At 40.1% G+C, this 26,687-nt stretch overlaps 1 protein-coding gene across 2 annotated transcripts in view; it reads left to right on the top strand.

Moving 5' to 3' along the window:
• Nucleotides 1-26,687, top strand: part of elfn2a (extracellular leucine-rich repeat and fibronectin type III domain containing 2a) — a 281,476-nt gene that overhangs the window by 83,142 nt on the left and 171,647 nt on the right. For both annotated transcript variants that reach the window (XM_059332413.1, XM_059332421.1), the window contains exon 2: nucleotides 18,082-18,399. The gene's annotated coding sequence lies outside the window, so the exon portion shown is untranslated. The remainder of the gene's footprint in view (nucleotides 1-18,081; nucleotides 18,400-26,687) is intronic.

Raw genomic sequence — 26,687 nt, forward strand, 5'->3', positions numbered from 1 at the left:
AAAATACCAGAGCAACAGCGAAAGGAGCACACAATAACATTACATTAATCTATGATACATAGGATGCAGCTGCATTGTGGTCCCATGGCTCTAAAGTCGTGAGATAAAGAGAGCAGCGGTCGTGACTGCAGCTTTGCACCATCGATTTTCAGAATAACTTTGAAACAAAAAGACAACACAGAAACGGGTAAACCAGCATGCTGTTAATTGGCTCCTGCATGACCAAGACAAGTCCAATTAATCCAGGAACTAAGTATAATTAACTCCAAGCAGAATTAAACCATAGGATTAATGCAACAACAGCACTGCAGCTCAGAGTTGTAGCGGTAAGTCTTGTGTGAATCAATTAACTTGTAAAACAGGAGGATACATTATGAGGAAAGCAACAATTTTTCCCAGGTTCAGAGCTGGATAACTGTTCCATTAGATACCTGAAGGCTGTTCTCTCTGTTCCAAATACATGTCAGTGAATCTACCGTGAACTACTATCTGTCTGCTATGAGGCTGTCCTAAGAGGACTCGGGGATTAAGGCCATTTATGATAGCACGGCTCCAATTTCACCCTCCCACAAAACTTTTCTGTCAATCCCCCAAACCCATCCAAATCCAGTTTACTGACTCTCATATAAAATTGGAGAAGGGGCCCAGGGTGATATTAAAGGTGCTATCTGAGTATAATGTATCAATATATATTTATTAAAAAAGCTTGAGGGGGAAATTGAATCTTTCCGGTTTTGTATGCCAAGAGAGGTTAAATTAAACTTCTCTCCGTCGCCAGCGAGTGCTGTATGAAATCCACTGTATAATGGAGCTACAGCTGCAGGAGTTTGAAAAACCCAAGTTGACATTACAAGGCTATAAACGGAGCCTTCATTTTTACAACATATTATAGAGAAGCATCAGTGTTGGCTGTCCTTCACAAAGACACAGTCTCTAATTGGGCTCTGTGATATTACATGCAAAATAATGATTCCAAGCCCGGAGTGTTGAGCACTACTGTGGGTCAAAAGGTCTCCGCAGAAGGTAATTTGAGATGGAGGAATTAATTTTAGGACTCCTCAAGAATACAAGGCTAAATAATCAGTCAGGGAGTTAACAATAAGCCCAGATGAGGCATCATTTGTTGTGATTATGGGTAAAAATGGTGTTGCGAATAACAACTGTCGGTAGCAATGAAGCTCCCCGTAGTCACAGCAAACAGCTCCCTTTGGGGTGTAATGGCTTTTATATAATGGTTGTTGATGCAACTGCACTGGCTACACTTAAAGTAGTATGAAAGTGTAACAATAAATAGGCAAAAGCAAACTGAATTATATCTTATTTGCTGCCTGGTTGCAACAAAAGTTGCCACAGAAACCAGCGCCACATTCGTACTGTAACATGTGTTTCATGGGAATTTATGGCGAGGCTGGAATAAATCTTCAGACAGCGTTATTGCTTAGCTGAAATAACCAGCTGTACAGAGTCTATTCATTTCTAGATATTGCCTGCAGTAAACAACTGAAGAGGATATAACTTCGGTTTTATAAAGACTAATCTGCTGGTTTAAATCATATAAAATGTGTGAGAGAAAGAAGAAGTAAAAATGAAAATAAAACACCTGCAGCTGCTGGCTGGAAATGCACACGTGTGTTGACTGTGCATGCTGTTACAGATGTCTCATGCTGAGTGATGATGGCTCAAATGATTGGAACAGATATTCCGTATGTCACCAGTTAGCGGAAGCAACTCACAACCAGTTCACTGACTGGATAACGGGCGCCGTTACGAGAAGTGAAGCGCATCATTGGGCGGGCCAACCCCAATTAAGTGCAGGTCACGCAGCTGAATGATTGAACAGGCGGAAGGGCGCTCTGGCCGATCGGCAAACAATCAGCCTTTTAAATGAGTATTATGCAAATGAAGCATCGTGAATGCATCAAAAGAATCGTATGAAAATGACGCATGGGGTGATAGGCAGTCGGCGTGAGGCGTTTATGGTCCACGTGGGTTTTACTGTACACATGCAGCAGAAAGAAACTGGAAATAATTGGTATTGTATTTTGGTCCCAAATGCCATGGATTATTCTGCCCCACACAATAGGCACTGCAGGCAGGCAAAGGGGGCTGAAAACATCCAACAAAAGCGTGGTTGATGATTTAGACTTCAAAACATTATATGATTATTAGCTTCCTCCCGGTGAGTTCAATGGAAAAAAAATTGCCACCACTCTCTGAATTAAGTCGCTCTGGATGAGAGCAGGAGCTAAACTTCTTGAACTTAAATTACAAACTGGCATTTTGACAACTCAGATATAGAAAAAAGAGAAACAAGGAGAGGAACAAAAGCCAAAAAAAGGCCATCTTTTTTCTGGATGCAGCAAGATGCCAGTAATCTTTTTCTTTCCCACAGAGAAGGTGCTGTGCTCTTGGCTGTTGCCCACGTTCGGTCAACTGATGCCTGTCCGCACATTGTTGCCAGGTCATTAAAATCTTTCGCAGGGGCTCCCCGAACACCCAAAACACAAAAGCTGCACAGTTGTGGATTAAAGAACAGACCCTAGCCCCATTGGAAAATGTATCGCCTTATTTTTCTTTGCTTTTCCCAATAAACACTTTGTTATAACCACCATAGTAAAGATTTGATGTGGGCGACAAATTAAACTGAAGTCACAACAAGCAAACAAAATAAATTAAGTGGAGAGTGCCTCGCTTGTGGACCACAAGCTAATTGTAACTTTGGAAGCTGCTCTTGACAAGAGTCACTTCATTTTCCCTGATAGGAGAAATTAGAAGGCTAACAAGTGTTTGACCATAGAAAACATTTTCTTACAACCACAAGATCCATTTAAATCTTTATACGAATCAAGGACATAATGTGGAAATGTTCTTTAAAAGCCAGACTTGTCTAAATTTATTATGGAAGGTTACAGTCAGTTTTACATGGTACCTGTATTTTAGACTCAAATGTTTAAATGACTTAAATGTCCTTTCAGATGAAGAATATATACTTGGACGGCCAAGGTTGTCTTAGATTGAGCTTTTTAACAGATTAAATCAACCTACTCCACATTCACATTAACTTAACTTGCAGTTGCTCAACTACAGCTAGAACCACTTTAGTGGTGCATTGTTTGTTACTGGGAGTACTACACTACTTATCCTAAGGGTCAAAAATGGCCCCCCTTCACTAAACCCCTTAAATAAAACAGCTTGATTGAATTTTGAAAGCCCAAATCTATTTTGCATGAACCTGTCACTCATCACAAACTTTGTGAATATTGAGGTTTCCCTCCAACAGTGCAGAAAAACTGGATTTCGTCAGTGGAATCCACTTGTTTGTACTGTTTTATTTATGTAGGGGTTTATTTTAATTACTAAAGGTACTGCATAGGTTTAAACATAATTTAGCAAGTATGGTCAAGAATGACCCCAAAGACAATATTTGTACCCTGTTGGTGTACAGCTCTTATAGAATTATGAACGAAGACAATGTTTTACTTTTTCCCATTCTAGGAAAAGTTATTGAATTACAAATTGAGAAAAGATCATCAAGGGAGTTTCCTCTGCCATTGAACATAGTGGTGGGACATTTTTGACCCCTAAAACAACACAGATTAAGATACCTGCCTTAAAGTGACTTTTACTGGGGTCCCAGTGGCTCACTGGTAAGTATACTTCTAAGGCTGAGTCCTTGTCACAGTGGACCCAGGTTTGAATCCATCCTGAGGTCCCTTTGATGCATGTTTCCCCGCTTCCACTCTCTCTGTCACATAACGCATGAAAACAGCAAAAAAAAAATCTTTAAAGTGACTTTTATTTATCTCTACCAGAAGCTAAAGAATTTCAGTATTGGCCGGTATCTGGCAGATGTTACAGTCGCCTTTAATTGAAACAAATATCCTTTTAAATAGATGAGACCAGAACAGATCGGTGACCTACAGCAGCTAATTATAGACACAGCTGAAATGACTCATAACAAACTAATACACCATGTGTTGAAAACCCACAATACATTGATTTGACAGTATTTTTTGGCACTTCTGTTGGAAAATAAATATCTTTTGTTTCAGTCAGTCAACATGTTGTCAGAGGGCGAGGGAGTGGTCTTTAAATTCCATCTGGTTCCAATTCCACAAGCTCCTGCATGTGTCCCACCTACTCTGCACTGCGAGGGCCGCCATATGTTTTTTGACTCTGTTTAGGTTTTTGTTGTTGTTGTTTTCGTGCGCTGCAGTGTTTATATTCTGATCGCCCACCATATCCTGCCCCCTACTGACACCTTGGCCTGTCGTGTGGGGTTTCCATGCCAACTCCCACCCCAGGCAGCGGCCCTAATTGGCTTGCAACCATGTAATGGTGATTTATGAGGAAAGAAAACAACATACAAGGCTAATAATGGAACAGAAAAAGTGATTTATCCACGTATTTTAGCTTAATTAGTGAAGTCACCAAACAGCATGCTGTGCATAGATAGAAGGGTGCTTAATGGTCATTTGCAGGTTCCCAATTTTATTTTATTTCTTATCATTCCCGGCTTATATTAAGCATACCCAATTTGGTTCATTCTTCATTAATCCATGTTGTGTGACTTCAGTCTTTATAATAAGTTGTGTGTGTGTGTGTGTGTGTGTGTGTGTGACAGAGAGCGATGTAACTCCACACACACATTTAATTGGTGTATGCCTTTGATGGAAGCTTCCACCCAAAGTACTACAGTGAACATACACAAAGGTAACCTTGATGTCATCAACTATGAGCAGAATCAGATCCAGAAGCCACTTGCAGTGACTAATTAATTGCATTTATGAGAGTGATTAAAATTAAGTCAATTTTGGGGAGAATTTTGGAGTCTGCTCTGCAGTTTGTTTGATCAGTCCCCAGCAGCCATATGCAGAGTACATACTCATTATGCCCGCTTGGCACACCTCTAGGTTATGAATAGCCTGTGTGTGTGTGTGTGTGTGTGTGTGTGTGTGTGTGTGTGTGTGTATGTGTCTGTGTACAGTGCCTGTGTATGCAGCAGTGTATGTGTTTCCTTGAAGACTTTGAAGGTTATTGTCACTTCCTTACCTCTATCAACCCCGAAATAGAATCCTGTTTACCTGTTAACTTTGGTCCTCTGCAGTAAGTTTAAGGAGCAGTTCTATATATTGGGAGGACACTGTGTGCTTTTTAAAAAATTTGAGATGAGGAAGTTGATGTCAGTTTTAGGTTTGGGTCAAGAACAGAACTGGAGTCAGATGCCTGACACAGTTTACCTGAAACAAGGTAAAATGTTTGTACATTTTTTCACAGTTTGCTATAAAGCCAGTGAATTTTTTTGTCGGTTGACAGACCTGTTTACTGTTTATTTGTCCTGTTACGTGATGACTGTAACAATCGTGTAAACCATAGCTAATATGCCAACCATTAACCTTTGACTGGCTTAAATACTGGAACAGCAGATTTTCAACATTTTTTTTCATTTGACTCTCCACAAAATTGATAAAGCCGCATTTTGGAAAGAAAGGTACATTACTTGTCACTTGTTTTATATATATGGGGTGCATACTCAGCACTGTGTTAATTACAGTAATGACCATGTAGTAGTAACATTAAACAGATGCGCTGCAGTTATGTAAGAGTGTAGTGTAAAAAAATGTAGGACTGAGACAAGATAGTATGGTTACTTATAAACCTTTTGTACATGAATGAAACTGTCTGTCTTTGGAAAATTATTTTGAATTGTTGCAGTCTGTCATTACTTCAATTTCATCAGAAGTTGTTGTCTTGCTAAAAGAAGTATTGAATTCTGAATATAATTTAAGAACATTTCTTTAATCGATACAGAGGGTCTATTTTATATAACCAATTAAAGTGTGTCGATAGCAGTGCAGGCTCTTATTTCTCTGAAAGCATGTGGCTAAGCCACACTTAATATTTCTGTAAATACTGAAATTATGTGCTCAACTGCAGCAAGAATCAGGCCTTGATTTGAAACAGACTTGGGTTTCTTTAGCGGCTGTAACTCAGGTGGTAATCACAGGGTTGTGCCCCCCCCTTGTCTACATGTCAATTTGTCCTTTGTCTGTACATGGGGTACAATTGCAGACAGATTTATTTATTTCCCACCATATCACTATAAAATGTAATTTAATAAGTAAAATTGCTGTTATTTGAGAGGTGCCATTATTGGAATAAAGGCTGTTATTTGCACTTTATTCAGTATACAGTTACTAGTAGCACAGCAACAGTTAGCCAATATAACACCTACATACTGATACTCACTGACTGCACTAACCACTATCATTGTGGCTTAAATAGACAAGAAGATTTTGCATGTGCCCGCCTCTTGTTTGTCTATTCTAGATTGATCTCCGCCATAGATTAGCCATAGTGCATTGTCAGGACCAATTAAGGAAGGGTCATGGAAGCCTCCTGATGGTCAGTCAGCTGGGATCAATGGGAGGGAACACACACACACTCACACTCACACACACAAACCTCATTGAAGCCCAGCACTCTGTCAGGGTCTTGATGATCCATGTTTTCCTTAAGATTGATGCATATTCAGTTGAGTTGAGTTCAAACAAACTGATTTCAAGCACTCAAGTTGCTTGATTACTGATGAATACAGGGCTACCTGATTGGACCAGGGATGGGTCTGCATCATTTGCATGCAGCAACATGTCAACAATTGCTTTTTACAAGGATATGGAAATGAAAAATCAAAAAGAAACGAAGGACAGAAAGTGGAGAGGAGACTGGCAGTTTTAATAGTATGTTGCTAATCCCCTGGCTGTTGAGGCAATTTTTGAACTGAGACTGTGGCTTTCCACCAACTGAGCAAAAAGAGAGAAAAAGAAAGAAGGGAAAAGCTGTAGAGAGGATACAAAGACAGAAATGAAACAGAGCAACAATAGGAGCAAGCCAAGTGGAGTAAAAAATGCTGGTGAATTCAGAGCGAGCATGCTGGTAATCTCTTTGGTGATGCGCTGTTTTATGAGTTGGGACCTTATTCCTTTGAGAAAACAGACAAAGAAGGCGAAGAACAGGAACGGGGAAGAGGAGAGAGAAAAGAGAGGGAAGAAAATGACAAGAAAGGAGAAAGATGACTCAGGTTCAAAGTGAAATAGACGGGTAGAAATGTGAAGAGAGGCCTACCTCTGCTCAATCTGTCCTGTCTTTGCTTTTGTGTTGTATTTTTAATCCATGTCTTGCTCATCAGCCCTGTCTCCTTTTCTCAGCCTCTTGTTCTGTTCTAAAATGCTTATACATGACCAAACAGGCTCAGAATAAAATCCCCTTCTTCTCCCTCCCTCCCACTTTACATCTTTCTCAACATTAGGGGTGCGTTGGCTGCATTAAATCCTTCTTTTTATGCCGTTGAGTCATCTGTTTTTTGACGTGCTCCGAGGTCACCAAAATGGCTGTGCATGTATCTTCCCCGCACCACCAGCACACTCCACCCTCCTCAGCCTCTCTCTCTACCTCCTCTATACAGAGGCACAAATCTCTCCAGTGTTTCTTTTGGTCCCTCAATCACCATCAATCCCGGCTGTCGGCGGCCGATCTTATGATTATGAGGCAGAGCTAAATAGGCAGTGATAGTGTGGTGCTTAATGGCGTTGGGACGAGCTAGTTTTTTATGGAGGGGGTGGAGCGGAGGATGAGGGCCTGATGCGAGACGATTTGGCTCATTTAGATGCGTTGTGCAAATTCTCTCACCAGGATATACGATGATCCTGTGCTGTAGATGAATGAATGTATGTGTGAGCACTTGTAATGGCACCAAGGGAGTAGTCATATGGAGATGGTGGAGCTGTTGCCATGTCCGTGTTAATCTACTTGCATTGTGTATGATAATTATTCCCACTTTTCCAAACGCAATCAACAGTAGCTTCATAATCCAAACACACTCCAGTGGAAGAACCCGGGGGCCGTTAACATGATACAAGGCTTATAATGGCGCCATTAAAGCATATGCTTCAATTTGCAATGTCTAAACGTCTGAGATAACGGACAGTTATCACACACAGCGATGTTTTCAGTACTCCCTTAATGACTTCAAGAAAATTCATCCACTGGATGAATTTCTTGGTGCTCAGGACAACTGAGCTCCTGATTTTTTTTTCCACTCTATGGAAACTATTTCATTTCACAGTTCACTCTTTGACTGCCTTCTTGCAATTCTGTTAAAGAATTAGAATTTTAATCAAGCCCTCGGTTTGCTTGACCCGCATACGCTAAGCACCGTCCCACCCACCTTAGGCGGACTTTGTTGATCTATGTCCTTCTGAACTGTTCTAGAGTTGGTGGATTTTCTTAAAGGTCACAGATTCACTGATCTGCCAGCATGAATGTTACAACCTTGAAGTCAGTATTTTTAAACTGTTTCATTCACTGTTTAACTGTTCATAAAAAATGTAAAGGTTCGGTTGAGATTAGAATTGATAGGACTTTATTGATTCCAGTGCCATTAGCGATTTTGCTTATCAGTCAAATTCTGAATCAATTCCTTATTTGATCCCTGACCAGCTTGCTTTGGGGAATATAGGTGTGCCTATAATGTAGAAACAGGTTCGACCCGAAAGTTCTGTCTGTCAATAAAACCTTGTTTGCACCGTCTTTTACTCTTTGCGATGACTCCTTCTTGTTGCAAGTTTCGAGCAGCGTAGACATTGGACATGATTTGTCAGAACAACATTGATAAGAGGAATTGATAAGCTTTGAGGCATGTGGTGTGACAATTTGGAACCAGTTCTCTATGGTTCGGTAGTACAAAACAGAAAGAAATGTGCCACTGTCACACATAACAGAGTCGTTTTCCTCTATAATGAACAACGCCTATTTCCCCCTGCTTGCTTCTGATTTACCCGTTCTCTTCCGACTTTTTCTGATATTAGTCATTTCTTCAACCACTGTTCTTCCAACATCTCAGGAGCTGTCATGCTGGAAGGACAGCTGGCATCGGGGACATCGTCGGCCATTATTTAACTTGTAATGGTCGCTGTTGATTGGCTGGGTGGATGCTGCTTTAGCACTGCAGCTGATGTGTTGCTTCTGGTGTGAAATTCAGGGTTGGTCTTCCATGGTATATGAGTTGTGTTTCAGCTTATATTTATTCAGATTGCGTTGACTCAGCATGCTTACTCATTCGCAAGTGGCAGGGGAACATTTCCATTGGAGTCACTGGCTAGATTAAGCGCGTCTCTCAGAGGACAGTTTTAATCGACTTTTCCTCATGATGTTTGTTTAAGTGACGCCCGAGTTCGTCATCGTGAGAGAACGATGAGAGCAGTGTTGCGTCTGAGTGTGAATTTGTGTTTGCTCTTGTTCATGGAGGTGTGACTTTGTCCCAATTGACAAGCCGGTCAGCTCTGGGAGCTGTCTAGCTGGAGGAATTTCAACAGGCAGGTTAGAGTGTTGCACTCTGGGTAGTGGCAGTAACAGTGGGTTCCCGACTGTGTGGCGGTCGTCTGAATGTCATCCACACACCCACTCAGACAAAGACAACAGCAGATTGGATGGTGGGGGGGGGGGGGGGGGGGGTGAGGGGATGAGGATGAGGACAGGAGAAACGGGATGAGGATGGGAGCAGTGAAGAAGAAGAAATGGTCATTAGGAGGAAATAAAGTTGTGAGACTACAGAGAGATGAGAGAAACAGTGAAGCAAGGCTACATGTCTCAGGCGTAGATGAAAGAGAAGGAGAGAGTCCAGGGCAGCGGGGAGGAGAAGAAAGCCGTTAGGATGTGCATTAAAGAGATATAATTTGGCTTGCAGTGAGCTAAAGAGAAAAAGTAAGAAAGGGAGAGAAAGAGTCTATATAGTTGCCAGGGACAACAGACTAATGGGAAACATGCAGTCACCCACTCGGCCCTCCCCACCGCCCTCCTCTGTGTGGATCTGTGTTTGATCCTCCTTCACCTTTAAAGTCTTCCTCCTCTCCTCCTCCTCAAAGCATCACTTGTTATCTGCTAATCCTGCCGTTCTACTATGCGTGAGCTCATGCTGTATAGGTGTTTGTCCTCTTCCTCTGCCGCATCTTTCACAGTCCGTTCACCTCCTCCACTCTTTGCCAAATCTCTACCCCACCAGCTGTTTCTCCTCTCTCAGTCCTCATTCTTACTCTTCCCCCCACCTTCCGTTTCTCCTCCTCTGACTTTCTTCTCTCTCATTACCACTCGAGGTTTCATTTTATTAGTGAACTTGAGGGGAGGGCTCAAAGGCGAATACTGGTTTACTACTAACTGGATCTATATTTGTAGTCTTGGCCAATAACTTTATGGTAATATTAACACAGTACTCACTCAGTTAACTGCTGAGGTCTGTGAGTGGAAGAAGCACAAGTAGTCAGATCATACAGGTTATAAAATATTTCACAAGGTAAATTTATTTGGAAAATGAGGGTCAATGCAGGGGTCTGCAACCTTTTTGACATTGAGTGCCATTTTTACGTTCTCTTCATCTTCAATATGTGTCATATCAACATTTAAGTTAAAATTAAGATGAATTACAACACACAAAATCAATATTTAAATTTTCAATGAATCTGTGGGTTTAATCTGTGTATTTAGCTGGTTTATTCCTTCCATATAGGCCACTTGTTCCCAACCTATGGGGTCCCAACCCTCACTGGGAGTGGCCAAAGCTCCACAGGGGGTCAAGAGGGCTTCTTGATTTTGAAGGGTGTTCTAGTGGACACTATGGACATAATTCATGGTCATCTGAGGTGCGTTTTGCATGACACATCAATGTAATGTGTCTTGTTCTATGTTATAGGGACACTGTCTCTTTAAGGTCGCGCACCATGATTGTTTATATCATGGGTGGCGCCATGTGTTTTGAGTTGTTGGGAATGAATAGAAGACATGCCTTTGCAACCCGTTCTCATTCCCAAAGCGTAATATACCGACGATTTGTCACACCCCTAGACGTATCATACTGACGCAAAGGGTACCCTTCCACATCTGTGTGAAACGCTCTGGGTTCTCAATTGACTCCAATATAAACCCGCTCCTGGCGCTGAGAAACGCTTAGAGCAGAGGCTTACAGCCGTCTATTCACTCCAATGATATCCCGACCACGGCCCTACATGACGCTGCGAGCGACAATCTGATTGGAGAACCGAGGACCCTGTGCACGGGACTATTTTTCTCCCTATTTTAAGGATTTCTTTTAATGACATCGTCAACATTTCTCAACACAAACACATCAAAGTCTCACTGATAATTCAACAATAAAATAGCTTCATGTTGTGGCTCTCAGTATCATTTTTTTCTCCTTCGATTCTGAGAAATAAACTTTTATTCGTTTGTTTGGGATAGCGGAAAGGCCTACATTACCCACAATCCTCAACAACAGTTGCTACAGCACTCCGCTGGCGGACATTTCTCTCATTTTTAGTGAAAAAAAAAAAAACATTTTGACTTTGTTTCTGCATAAAAATGGATTTTGATTACATTTCTAGCGAGAAATATATGTTTTATTTTCTTAATATTCACTCAGTGAATGTACATAATCAGTTTGTGGCGAAGATCTCGCCAGAAAAAGACGATCCGCTGTGTTTTATTTTGAAATCTGTTTTATTTTGTAATCTACCGTATGTGCTGAGCGATCCTACCGGATGTGGTCCGATCCTACCGGATGGTACGATCTCATTGAATCGCGCTTCATTGTAAATGGCCCAGACTCTGCTCTCCTGTTTTAGTTAAAATATCTTCATTAAACAAACGTTGTCTTTTTTTAGCATAGATAATATACGTACAGTATAATTATTCATTAGACAGTGTGTGATATTCGATATATTGGGTAGAAATAGGTTTTCACAACCCTAATATGGAAGAACTACAAAACGTTTTTTCTAATGTCGACATAAGTACTGAAGAGAGGTCTAGGGAGTTGTAGTTTTTTTAATAAAACAGGGTTTCTCCTAAAATTGGAAGTTGGAAATACTTAATTAGTGGCTTTCCAGGGGTTTGAGGGGATGTCGATCACATTTTTGGCATCAGAATTTAAATATTGTCTTGTTCAATGGGGTATTTTTTATTTTTTCAGCATATCCTAAAGCCCCCCCACTCCCACCCCTTAGTGACTATGCTCACATTATAGTCCATGTCAACACCTTTCTATAACAGTAGGTCTCATGTCTGTAACCCTTTTTGTCTCTTAGTTATAATCATTTAAATATGCCCCAGGGTTAAGGTTCAAAGGTCAATATCTCAAAGCAAGAATATTATAGAACCTTGAAATTGATATATGTTACTCTCCAGGCCAAGACCTTTCCAGTGATGTATTTGGTTTAGCTCTATGACAAAGTTTTATTTTTTCACATCTCGCACTCAGAGCACTCAAAGGGCTGTGGGAATCTAAGTCTGTTAGGGCTGATTTCCAAGGTTGAAAAAAATAAAACTTTGTCATAGAGCTAAACCAAATACATCATCAATTTCAAGGTTCTATAATATTCTTGCTTTGAGATATTGAACTTTGAACCTTAACCCTGGGGCATATGTAAATGATTATAACTAAGAGACAAAAAGGGTTACAGACATGAGACCTACTGTTATAGAAAGGTGTTGACATGGACTATAATGTGAGCATAGTCACTAAGGGGTGGGAGTGGGGGGGGCTTTAGGATATGCTGAAAAAATAAAAAATCCCCCATTGAACAAGACAATATTTAAATTCTGATGCCAAAAATGTGATCAACATCCCCTCAAACCCCTGGAAAGACACTAATTAAGTATTTCCAACTTCCAATTTTAGGGGAAACCCTGTTTTATTAAAAACACTACAACTCCCTAGACCTCTTTCCAGTACTTATGTCGACATTAGAAAAAACGTTTTGTAGTTCTTCCGTATTAGGGTTGTGAAAACCTATTTCTACCCAATATATTGAATATCACACACTGTCTAATAAATAATTATACTGTATGTATATTATCTATGCTAAAAAAAGACAACAATATTTGTTTAATGAAGATATTTTAACTAAAACAGGAGAGCAGAGTCCGGGCCATTTACAGTGAAGCGCGATTCAATGATATCGTACCATCCGGTAGGATCGGACCACATCCGGTAGGATCGCTCAGCACATACGGTAGATTACAAAATAAAACAGATTTCAAAATAAAACACAGCGGATCGTCTTTTTCTGGCGAGATCTTCGCCACAAACTGATTATGTACATTCACTGAGTGAATATTAAGAAAATAAAACATATATTTCTCGCTAGAAATGTAATCAAAATCCATTTTTATGCAGAAACAAAGTCAAAATATTTATTTTTTTTCACAAAAGATGAGAGAAATGTCCGCCAGCGGAGTGCTGTAGCAACTGTTGTTGAGGATTGTGGGTAATGTAGGCCTTTCCGCTATCCAAAACAAACGAATAAAAGTTTATTTCTCAGAATCAAAGGAGAAAAAAAATGATACTGAGAGCCACAACATGAAGCTATTTTATTGTTGAATTATCAGTGAGACTTTGATGTGTTTGTGTTGAGAAATGTTGACGATGTCATTAAAAGAAATCCTTAAAATAGGGAGAAAAATAGTTCCGTGCACGGGTCCTCGGTTCTCCAATCAGATTGTCGCTCGCAGCGTCGTGTAGGGCCGTGGTCGGGATATCATTGGAGTGAATAGACGGCTTTAGCCTCTGCTCTAAGCGTTTCTCAGCGCCGCGAGCGGGTTTATATTGGAGTCAATTGAGAACCCAGAGCGTTTCACACAGATGTGGAAGGGTACCCTTTGCGTCAGTATGATACGTCTAGGTGTGTGACAAATCGTCGGTATATTACGCTTTGGGAATGAGAACGGGTTGGCCTTTACGTTGTCGAGGTGAGTAATTGGCTCTTAAACTTAATTTATTTTATTTTCACATATTTCCACAGTGTAGAAGCGTTTTGACCAAGAAAGTACCAGGCAATGAATCCATCTGGTACTTTTGACGGCACTAAAAGGTTATGAAAACGTCATATCAGAGTTGAAATCAATGACCATACCAACCCTGCACCAATCTTGTTCATCAGCAATGAACTTAACAAATAGTTGTACTTTTTTTACCCGCTGTGGTTACAAATTATTTGCACAAAGACGCTCATATACAAAATTTTGCAATAGCAGCAAATGTCAAATGTCTCTTGCACAGTTATTGCAAGTGGGCCATTGGTTAAGCCACTGCGTGCCAGTCGTGGCACCTGACCCCTGGGTAATGGTTAGATTATTAGCCCTATTATAAACAGTCTATGATAAACATTCATCATTGCTTATGGATCAAATGCGTAGTTAAACTTTAACCTACCATACTTGTGCACCCACAAAGTTTAACCGTTCAATGAAGGATTAGTAGCTGAATTTCAGACTATGTTTATTCTCCAAACACCACCAGTATGCAGAACAGAAGTTAAAGTTAGGACAAGGTCTCCCATTAGTCTGTTTGCAAGTTCACACGCCTGCTAACAAACCACAAAAGACTGATCTCTTTCCCTCTGTTTAAACTCCAGACATCACACAGCCTTGATACAGAGTGTGGGGGAGCATCAAAATGAAAGTAAACATTAATGGAAACTTTTTTGGCCTATTGTGGCTGCTTGAGGCATTCCTCTCAGCAATATTCAAGAAGCGGCCTCAACATGCATAAAGAATGTAAACCTTAACTAAAGCAATCCATCCATCCATCCTTTTCCGCTTATCCGGGGCCGGGTCATGGGGCTGGGACGCGGGGGCAGCAGGCTAAGCAGGGCATTCCAGGCGCCACTCTCCCCAGCCACAACGTCCAGCTCCTCCTGGGGGACCCCGAGGCGTTCCCAGGCCAGGCGAGAGATATAATCTCTCCACCGTGTTCTGGTCTTCCCCGGGGCCTCCACCCAGTTGGACATGCCCGGAAAACCTCTAATGGGAGGCGCCCGGGAGGATCCTTACCAGATGCCCAAACCACCTCAACTGGCTCCTTTCGACCCGAAGGAGCAGCAGATCTACTCCGAGCTCCCTCCGGATGTCTGAGCTCCTCACCCAATCTCTAAGGCTGAGCCCAGCCCAGACTTTTTCTGATTTTGTTGAAAGTATATTGGTTTTGCTGATGAATGACGGCAAGACATCATTACTGAAAAAAACAAAGATTACATCTTCACAGTCATAGGGAAAGGTAATGGATATGGGAAATGTAAAGGACAAACACCAGAACTGTCAGTATTCTACCACCTTCTGCAAGCACTGCAGGTGTCATTTAATGGTTCATGTTCAAATGCACATTAATAATGTGTTTATTTGCTAAAGTCACTTGCAATAATGATAAACAAAATACCATAGGGTTCATAGAGCAGAATCTGTCAACAATCTGTCCCTCGCCAGTTTACGTTAAGTTATTTACTGCTGCTGCACATCTCCCGTCCAAACGAGACAATTTGCTTTACATTATTTAAATACAACTTATTTGTAGCCTTCGATATTGTGAACATCAGGTGAAAGATCTCGTATGAGATGTCGGAGTATGTCAGACATACTTTACATATTAAACAGCCTGTTCCCCCCAAAAAAACATCAATATAGGTTGCGTGTACAGGCAGTGTATCCATAGTTAAAAATTAAAGGCAATACATTCAGAATGTGAAAATGTATGTACATGTCATTTTGTCTCAGTTTTTGTTGTAGTATACTACAGTCAGAGTCCTGTGAATTCTCTGTGTAACCTTATTCCAAGGATTTAACCACACAGCAAAACATTTCCACACTTCAACTAAAATAATATCACATTTGTGTAATTGGGCCAAAGGGATTTTTTTCTTTGGTTTATTTGGTGACATGTGGCCTCACAGTTTCTGTGACACCAGGATTCAACCCACATTATGCTGGTTAATTAATAATCACTTTACTGAAGTTTGGATGCGACCACTCTGAGCCACGCAACAGCCAATTAGGAGCGTGTTGAAAAGAGAGCCACTGATTTGCTTTGATTTGATTCGCTGATAGTTTTAAAAAAGAGCTTGCGGCGGCCAGCGGGGAATATGTTTTAGAAGAGGCAATTGTATGAAACTGAATTTCAATGGTTTTAAACTAAAAAGCACTCTCATTCTCTGATTAAAGGCACATTTTGTTGCCGGGTGCAACTAACAGCTCCTCCAGCCTCTTTGTTTGTGTCAGACAGACAAATCCTTATTCCTTATTTTGCACATATGCGGACTTAATGCCTCATCTCTTCTTGATAAATCATTTAATAGCTCTCTGTGTGGATCCGTCTTCATTTCAGTCAGTCCAACAGGCTGCTCTCACTCCTAAATTCTCTTCATTCATCCCCAGACTCCATTTACTCTTTTTTCCCTCTTGTCCTTCACTGTCCACCCTCTCTTCCTTTCCGCTATATCTCACCATTTCTTGCCTTCTCTCTGTCCGTTGATGGATTATGGCCTCAAGGTTACTGTTGGGCACTGCAGTGGATCAAAACATCATTTTCACCCATTTATTTTGGCCTGAATCTTCATTGTGTCCGTCTCTTTCCCTCCTCTGATCCAGTTCATAGAAGGCCGGCCTGGTTTTCCCATCATACACCCTGTGTCACCTCTTTTCTCTCACTTATTAACGGGTTCTTTTATATTTGCCCTCCAGAGTCTGGGGCTTGATGAAGCTTTGTTTGTTGTTCAAGCACATTTATTCCGTGTTTTAATTAAAACCAAGCACATGAACCGCTTTTTCTCCTTTCATCACTCGGACACATTTTCTTCCTCTTTCCGCCCTGCACTTTGATATTCTTGTTTACGCCACCTCCACATATTCTCACGACCACCAACTTCATGAGGTCATAGTCAGTAACCTCCTATGTCTGACATTTAACTTTTATATTCTTTCCATCCGCCAAGCTGATCCTTCCTCTTATCCCTTCCTTTCTTCTTTCACTTTTCTCTCCCAGACGCACGCTTTACAAGAAGCCGGAGGAAAAAATGATATTCTGCTCTGTTCTGTTTTGATACCACTTAATGTCTCTCAGACGCTGCAGTCGCCCCGCCCCCTTTCATACCAGATGAGCTGGCACTGACCCGTGTCAATGTGCTCTGACATTCGAGAACAATGAAACAGATATGAATGGATAGATTCTTTTTGTGGTTTTGGTTTTGTTGCAATAATTTTTCCTGTTCTCATATGTTTTGAGGGGTTGCATGCAATCATAAGTCGCATTCCCATCAACAAAATGCAATGCACACTTTGAAGATTTGCATGAAAAAAAGCTTGATGGAATTGATGAAAAAAAAATCGAAATAGTTTGAGGTGTTTTCAAATAAGTTCTGTTTTAACAAACATTTTATTTACATTACTGATCAGCTGTTTCTGTTCTGACATGAAAGAAAAATTATAAGTTGCCCAATTAAATGCAATCCCTGAAGACTTCTCTCCATTGTCTCTCATGGGTGGCCAAAGTTGTCCAATAAGCAACCTCTTTTTTGTTGTTTTGTCTCATTTTTGTCTCTTTCTTGCATCATTTCTTCATCTTCTCCTGTTTACTGATTGATTAACCTACAGCAATACATTACACTGCAATCTTCTGACCAACGTATGTTTCGGCAGCTTTGTTTTTCGCACTAAACCAGTTGATGGAAACCTCCCTAATTTGTATTTTCTTTAATGCCTCATTAAAAAAAAATTGTTTGATTTGATTAGACTTTAATGGAAACACAGCTATATTGTTCTGATCCTCGTTTTGACTGTCAAAAGTATGAAAAGAAATATGCTTATGTTGCTGGTGATAATATGTCAGATGTGGGGAGTCTCATCTCTGTAGGTCTCAGCAATCTTAAAGTATGTTTCTGTTTAAAATGGTGAAGTTGTGGACTTATCTCAAAGGTAAAGCTGTCTTCTGTTTATCGGTCGAACACAGGTACGCTGCCTGCATATGTAATCAGACACCATCAGGTTATAATCTGGTATGGAATTTGCTAATACATATTAGGAAACAACAAAATTTTTCAATCAGAAAAAGGGCACTCGGTATGCATACCTAATCAAGGCTGTCTGGTTAATTTATGCCTTGCATTGATTTGATCTTTATCTCCGTCTCCCACCCTGACCCCACCCGGTGTAATTTAAAGTTTTATTAACACCTCCTTCCCTCTGTTTTCTCCTTCTCTCCTTTAGATCTGATATATTTTCGCTTCAGCCTGTGGGAGAACGAAAGAACCATTTGCTGGGACATCTGTTTCCCCGCTTGAGTGGACAAAAGAAAATCGGATCCAATTGGACCACAATTGGGCCACTCACTGGACCACCAACACGACAATTTAAACACAAGAAATAGCCGAAGACTCATCTTTTAAAAGGACACATTGCTGACACATCTAAAGACCCTCATACCATCCAGACCCAGGAGGCTCCGCTGACTCACCCTGCCCACCAACGAGCCGGACTTCTCCCTCCTTCATCTCTTCGGACTCCAGTTAATCTACTAAAGTAGAGGTGAGTGAGTCAATTCGCACTGTTCTCTCCAATATGAAAACCCCTTACATTGTAGTGTAGATCAGCTGTCATTTTGACTCCTATTCAATTCTACTGAGCCATGGAGTTTCTAATAAGTCCAGGGCTTTGGGCAGGGTTTGACAGGGCAGCAAGCTTTAGCTGACGGCTCACCCACTGAAGCTCTTTTCAGAAAAAAGCACTTGACAATGCCCAGTGGCATTTGAGTGAAAAGCAGTGGTATTTGAAGGATGTTTTTTTCCTCAAATGGTAAGACCAATTCTGGCCAAACTAGCCTGGCCGGCAAAGTGGGTTATCTGTTGCCATAGCAGCAGGTGTTGATCCATATGCATGACTGGAATAAGATTTTGGGAAGGTGTGCTGCTGGAGAGAAAGCTGTGGAAGACTTCTCAGGCTGAATATATTTCCAGGATGTCATTTTGGTGGACCAGGCCAGCGGCTTTGCCCGAATGTCAAGGTCACGTTGCAGTTTGTTCTGTTATGATGCATGGTGATGAAATTTGCTGACATTTAGAAGAAACTGTAGCAATGCCTGCAACATTCACAGCAACCCATATACAGTTATTTCGGTTGAACATCCTCTACGATTCTGTCCCACTTCTTGTGTCTCGTTGAAAGCTGCACAGCGGAAAGTGTTTTTGTTTTGAAGACATTACTGGGTTAAAATCTTTCATCACAAATGTGGGCCCTGTCCTAGTTCTGCAGGGGGAAACTGGGCTGTATTCTTCACTCATAAATAATTCTGTCTTTAAGTTGCACTGTGGAGTTACTAGACTCAAACACAAAATGAAATTATTATTATTATTATTATTATTAATAATAATAATAACAGACTTCAAAGATTAAAGTGATTGTCATTGTGTTTCTATACATATTTACCTGGAAATTACACATGGCCTGTTACTTTTAACTGCTAAAAAACACTGATGCCTATTTTAAAATGACAGGAGAATCAATAAGTCAAATCCAAATCCATGTTAAAGAAACACGATATTTAATACAGCAAGCTATTTGATAAAAAATATATATACAGTTCTGCGCAGAATTGTTCTCATAGTAAAGACAGACACAACAAAGCAGTAAAGGAGGAAAAGAGCCCCAAAAAAGAAGTGAGAGAGAGGCACTCTGCCCTCTCCTTATTCCCCAAAACAGTTTTTTCCTCCACTTCACGTCATCCACTGAAACTCCCACCACATTCAGATGTTAGAGCCGGGGCTCTTAAAGCCTCCCGCACTCTGCCCCGGTTCTTTTGTTCTAGACTTGGTTTTTACAAAAGACTCAAATCAACTGAATACAGTTTACCATTTATTGAAAGAATAATAACCAAATGCAAGGAGCAGCGCTGGACTGGAGTCTGCAGTGTCCACACCGGTAGCACAACTCAGCGTGCCAACAAGTTCCTCTATTCACAGTTACCTTCTGGGTGTGGGACCCACCCCGACAATAGGTTGGACTTTATTGGGATCGGTCAGTTTAGGATGGTGACACAGTAGCCAACCCATACTGGACACCTCAATTTTTTATTTGAAAACTAGGCATCTTCCCTTTTTATGAAGCATATGGTGTCTTGTATGTATGTTTCTTAGTTCCCTTTTTGAGGCCTATGTGTATGTTTCTGCACCCTGATCTAGTTCTAACTGGTTTAACCATAGCCAAATAGAAGAAGTGAGTCTTGCTCAGTATGAGGGGAGGATGTACCCCCTTGGCCTGCAGTTCAACAGGGGAAGTAAGCCTTAAATGTTGGTTGAACACTGTTCTGCAAAGTCACTGAAGTTTCTTAACAAATTAAAGTTTTAACACTTAAGTTACAGCTAAGCTAAGCTAAGCTAAATATCCCTAACCTTCCGTTATTTCGGCCACGTCTTCCGATTTTGCACAAGAGGTTGCAAGAACAAGATTGCAAGAACAAGATTGCGTTGCCAGATGTTTTTTGTCTGATGTTTTTCTTCAAGTGCATATAGAAAAAAGGTCAAGCTGAGATCTCAGTTTTATACCTCGACTAGGGACAGAGAGCAAGTATTTACTCTCCTGGTATTTTAAAGCTCCTGACTAAATATATAGAATCGAATGATATAGCTTTCCTTACACAAAATCTATATTAAATCTGTGTGATCCACGACAATATCACTTAAATAACATTTAGTTATCTAAACTCTAAACTGAGCATTTTACATCAGTTGTGTCATTCTTCCAGTTAATATTCTGCACATGCTGAGCATACAAATAAAAAATCTATTTCCATTAGGTCTCCAAGGAGCAAGGAGTTGACCAATAAGTGTATATTTCACCCACTTGTTGATACACACTTTTTTCACAGAGAAAAAATGCACATATGTTAGATTTATCCAAAACCCAGCACTGCTTGTTCATGTCTTGGTGATAAACCCACACTGCACACACACAACCTACGCACTGATTTTTTCCTTACAGGAGTTTTCTACTTGTACAACACAGTTTAGTTTAAAAATTCCCAGATACTCAGACCCGCTGGAGCTTCCAAACCAATTCTTTTTCTGTACATGGTTGCTGGACCTTGGATTGCATTAATATTCAACATTAAAACATGTCGAAAAAAGCTGTCAAGGTACAGAAAATCTGCAAACCTTTATAATAATGCTGAAAGTTAGTCACCAAGCACAATTTAGTTAAAAGTATAAAACAGGATAATAGCAAAAGTTAAGCTCAATCAATCCACCCACACACTCATTTAGGCTCATTATGGTGCTCTGGAAGATCATTTAGGAAGGAGAACATTTTTGTAAACAGATTTTTTTGTTAGTCAGATTCCATTAAAGCCCAAGATCTGTTGGTTATTAAGAAACATACACAAGTTTGCTTTGAAACATTGTAAACACACTTAAGATATCAAAATCGGTTCAATCTTAAGTAATATAATTTGATCTATTTTGTATTTACAGCTTATCATCTGGTATGGATTGCATCCTATGTGATACTACAGCTTCCAATCTGCAACTTGAATTATTTGACAATAATTAATCATTGTTAATATTCAGATACTTTGAAAAGCTGTATGTGGATTAACTCATTTAGTCTCTCTCTCATTCTCAGAAAGCTTAACTACCAGAAGCTGTACAGTCCGCTTTGAAATAACGTATTTAACTGTCATTTAATGAACACCTCCCTAATTTAACAGTTTGAAAACTCATTAAGATCAAAACACTTAGAAAAAAGGCTCCTGCAGATATACACCACGTTGGAAGAACATTTTTTAATGATTTGCTGTAGAAAGTGTTTGATATTTTTTACTGGAATGATACAAAGACTGAACATGCCTTCGCCTGCCATGTTCAACAACAAAACCCGGCAACAGATTTCTCTGAGATCAGTCTCATTGAGGTTTGGTGTTAATGGATCAAGATGGCTTGTGACTGTGCAGCTCTGAGATACATTTCAAGGCTTCTCAAAGTACTGAAATTTGTATCGCTTTCTGTTTGATTATGCCCTAAACCTGATCAAACATACATCTAAGCTCATGTGGCACTCAGAATAACGGCAGCTTAATTACTCGGAAATGAATGTTTTCCATACCAACATGGCCAGTTGCCTCTTTGCTAATCTACTGATACGCAGTAAAAAAAAAAAAACAACTGTTTTTACGGTCAAAAAACGGCAGCTGTGGTTGCCAGAACTTTACCGTAATAAATACAGTGCAACTTTTTCTAATATTACGGTAAAAGGATATTAACACTGTTGATTTCACGTTTAAGATTGCCATTTTATTCCATATTTTACTGTAAAAAAAGTGTATCCATCAAAAGAAACACTGTTCTGCCATATAATTGACCAGAAAATACTTTATAAATGCTGCATAAATTAAAGATTTTACCATTAAATATTACAGTATATTTTTGTTAGAGATATGGTGTTTAGTACTTTCAGTGAGTAAAAGTACTTTTACAAAAAATAAATGCAGAAATTACAGTGATGGCTTTTATATATATATATATGACGAGTGAAAAACTGCAGACTCTGACCAAGGAGAGCGGGGTTCGCATTCCGTGTTAAAACAAATGTAAATACTTTGTTTTGTAAGTTTTTGAATGTAGTTTTTGAAGGGTCACGTGACCCTTGTAACTACTTCTGTAACACTTCCAACATTTATTTACTGTTTAAACTGTCTTTTATAACACCTTACCAGGATTTTTTTTGCCCTAAACCTATGTCAGTCGTTTTACAGCATAAATCCACAGAAACTGCAGCCATTTTTACAACCACCAACCGTACATGTGTGCTATTTTTAGAACGCACTGCTGCAATATGTACCTACATGTCGTAATGGGTGGTGCTGACGCACAACCTCTTCTGCTGTTTTTGTTGGAGAACTTGTTTGCAGTAAACACCTGCAGTACAGCTGCTTTTTTACCAATGATTTTCCCATGTTCTATTGATGCAGAAATAACTTCATTATGGTGCGGTACATAGCTACACAGTGGTATGCTTTATCTAAAAAGGCTGAAGAGGACTGGAGAGTTGTGTCCTCCACATGGGCGAATAGGTTCCTAATAGAATGGACATTCAAGTGGATTAATCAGAAGGAAACCTTGCTGAACAACTAGTAAAAAAACATAGATTTTGCATGGTTAGCTTCTTTAGGAACAAAACTGTCAGGAGGTTCAAGGGTTTAAATAAACAGTAGTTCATTCATGACTTCAAAGGAATCCAACTTGAATCTTTTGACGTCTTTGCTAACATATCAATCAGTGTTGTGTACAATACTAGCTTGCACTTCTCTTAATGTTTCTTTGAGCTGTGGATGTTATTCGGTCATAAAATTGTGACACTTAGACTCCATTCATTGGGGTTTTATCCCAGTCAATGAGATTTTTCAGCCTGAGCAGCTCTGTCTTTCAGAAATGTTAAGCTGTGACTAAAACCTTCCCTGGTCCCTTTTTTTTAAAGGAGGATGTTAAAATATGCTGGCAGACCATTGCATTGTGCACAGACGAGACACAACAGGAATTTACATTTCCTTGCTTGCTTCCTTATTTTTTACTGTTTCGTTTTGTGTGTGTGTGTGTGTGTGTGTGTGTGTGTGTGTGTGTGTGTGTGTGTGTGTACTTGGCATTTTGTGCACTATAACTGAATATTGTGGAGATTTTTAGATGCAGCGCCTGTGTTTTCTCCATCATTGTATTCTCTGTGGTCATTGTGCACTCTGTAGAAATCACAGCAGCTTTCAGGTAGCGACTGTAATGGCGCCAGCGTGGGATCTTGAACCAGCTCGCTTGGAAACATGAATTTTATGCATCATGCAGCTTAATGTACATAAAACTCCATTGTATCTATAACTTTAATGCAACTTTTTTTGTTACTTTCTGCAACAAGTTTTTACTCCAGCTAAATAACATTTCTGTTTTGAGTTACCCTGCTTTATGGCACCCTGTTTAAGGGGTACAACATGTTCTGAAATTCTAAAAACATTCTTATTTCTGTGATTGTACTAAATCAATTTAGATTGTGTCTTCAGCTTACTTAATCAGTTGTCTCATACCCCAGATAATCATTTGGATAAAGCACATGAGGCATTTGGTTTTTTTTAATGCATCATGTGAATTTTATACCAACATATCCTCATAACTGTTGGTCATTATCCTGATGAAGACTAAAATTTACTCTTTCATTAACTGGGATGAGACTTCTTTATGTCACAGACATCTGGCACAAGTAATAACTTATTTGGAATATCTCATGGAGAAATGTATTTATACATAACAAAACTAAATCAGTCAATATTCCCCATCAGAAACGGCTAATAGAGTGACTCTGCTCATGCATGTGGGAGCTGCAGGGTAGATGAGTGTGATTTGCCCTATCTTGTTAGTATGCAGCGTGTCAGTGTGATCCTGACGTGACTTGATTAAATGGTTTATCCTCCCGGAGCCAGAGGTTAGTTTACTCAGTGTTCACCTTGAGCAGCACACGACACATCACCATTTATCTGTGCATGTGTGTGAGAGGAAGTCGGTAAGCGTATACATTGACTGCAGAGTAACTGGTAGATTTAGGCGGGGAAGTATATATGTTTGTGTCAAGGTGAGTGCATCAGTGGCTTTAAGGTGGCTCTGTGAGTAGGAGGGTCTGAATGTGTGTATGAGAGAAAGTGTGGTTGGGATTCTTAATGTGTGTATGGGTTTATGAAGTCAAAACAACCCCATTTGTTGTTTGTACGAAAATTTAAAAAAAATTCCCATAAGTACGACTGTAGTTAGCAGTGCCCCCTAGTGGCTATAGTGATTATGACAGACGCCAAGGTGGATGCTACGCTACAGAGCATAAAGGTGAAGTGGGGAAATGAGGATACAGACTATAAAGAACAACAAAGTCCACTCAGAATGAGCAAGGATTATCGGGAATTTATTACATTATTAGGTTCTACAGGGATGCTAGATGTGTTAAAAAACACACAATTTGACCCAGGACACCAGTATTCCTGTTCTATGTGCAAATAGTCCATGTTATTATTTGAAGTTTCTAACTTCTGTGCTTCACGATTTACGTTACACATAGACCTAACTTCCTATAGTAACATCAGCTGCAAATTTGCACTATAAGTGATTACAGAACAAGTGAAGACAACAGGCAGACATATGGAGCCAAATAACCACAAAGACAAACAAACAAACAAAACAGAGGGGGTAAAAACTAATTATGGTAAAGGCATGTGATAGAGAATTTAATAAAATGGGTCCAAACACCATCAATAACAAAACAAACAATCAAAAAACACACAAATAAACAAAAAACAAACAAATTAGTGAATTTTTATTGCATTAGTTTTACTTTTTTTGTAATTACTCTTTAGACTACTGTTTTGTAATGCCAAACCATGTACTTTCACAATAATGAGGACATTTAATAGGAAGACTACTTCATTTAGGAATGAGGATGGTAGGAGGGCTAAATTTTTCCTGTGGGTCATATTTGAGGGTCGGAGCAAATTACATATGCGGTCGTATGGTTTGGAGGACTCGTTGGACAGGGTACTATGTGTGTGTTGGTATGAGAGCACTGTGATTATAGTAAAGCATATGTAAAAGAGTCAGAGTGTGTGTGTGTGTGTGTGTGTGTGTGTGTGTGTGCGTGTGTGTGCGTGTGTGTGTGTGTGTGTGTGTGTTTGTGAAGTCAAGATCAACTCTCAAAGCCTTGCTGTTCACTTCACATCTTCCTGATCACCATGGTGATAGCTCAGTCCGACTTCTTCACTGTATTTGGAGAGAAATAACAGGCGACTGCTGATAAGAACTATGAGTGAGTGTGTGTGTGTGTGTGTGTGTCTGTGTGTGTGTGTGTGTGTGTGCGCGTGCACATGCACAACCTTGGGCACTTTTCTCCTTCTCACTCTCTCAATCGTCGCCTTTTTCTGCAATTTTGTCTCTTTTCTTTCCTTTCCTTTTCTAAATTTGTCTTCCGGCCTCATTTTGAGTAATGCATCTTAACTCTGAGTGTAGATTTATGACTCTTTAAGTGCTACTGTTTGTCTCTAGTTTAATGATACAGTAGCTTTAGGAACCTTTGAGTGATACAACGTCACTGAGGGGCGTCTGAGTAATATATCTTTAAGTTGAATGGAAGTCTGAGAGACCTTTTGGTAATGCATCCTCAGTTCACTGATAGATTAACAAATCAGCTAATTTGACCAAGAAATCAATCAAAGCAGTGAAGGATTGCATCCACTTAATTGAAACACACTTCCTCGGCACAACTTAAGAACACAGGATATATAAGCTGGATGTCATCAGGCCACTTGCTCTCTTTGCCTTTGAGTCTCTGTTAGTCCATTTCTCTATGTGTGTGTATTGGGGAGACTCCTTCATTCATCATCAGCTGCTTCTAATGTTAGCGATAGATCATTTTAAGCTTATCTACTGTTGCAATTGTTGCAAGTCATGCTGAATAAGAGCACTTACTAAATGCATGAACTGCACATTAACTGTGTGTGTATGTGTGTATGTGTTTGTTCGCTTTAGAGACCAGTTTTCTGAGAATTTTGAGGTTTAGGATTCGACTAGGCATGCTCAACAATAAGCCCCCAGGAGGTCGCGCTAATCTGTTTCATCACCTCTTCATCCCTCCATCCCTAAATCCATCCAGTTTTTTTTCTCCCCACTCTTCCTCTATGTCCTGCCAGTCTGGAGTGCCAGGTTCTACCATGGCTTTTTGAACACAGGGAGAGGCTGTGGAAGACTGCCAAACCCTCCCCACGCACCCTTCCCGCACATAAACACACACACTTGTGATGGGCATAATTT

Source organism: Centropristis striata, chromosome 1 (genome assembly GCF_030273125.1).
Source record: "Centropristis striata isolate RG_2023a ecotype Rhode Island chromosome 1, C.striata_1.0, whole genome shotgun sequence".
Taxonomy (NCBI): Eukaryota; Metazoa; Chordata; class Actinopteri; order Perciformes; family Serranidae; genus Centropristis; species Centropristis striata.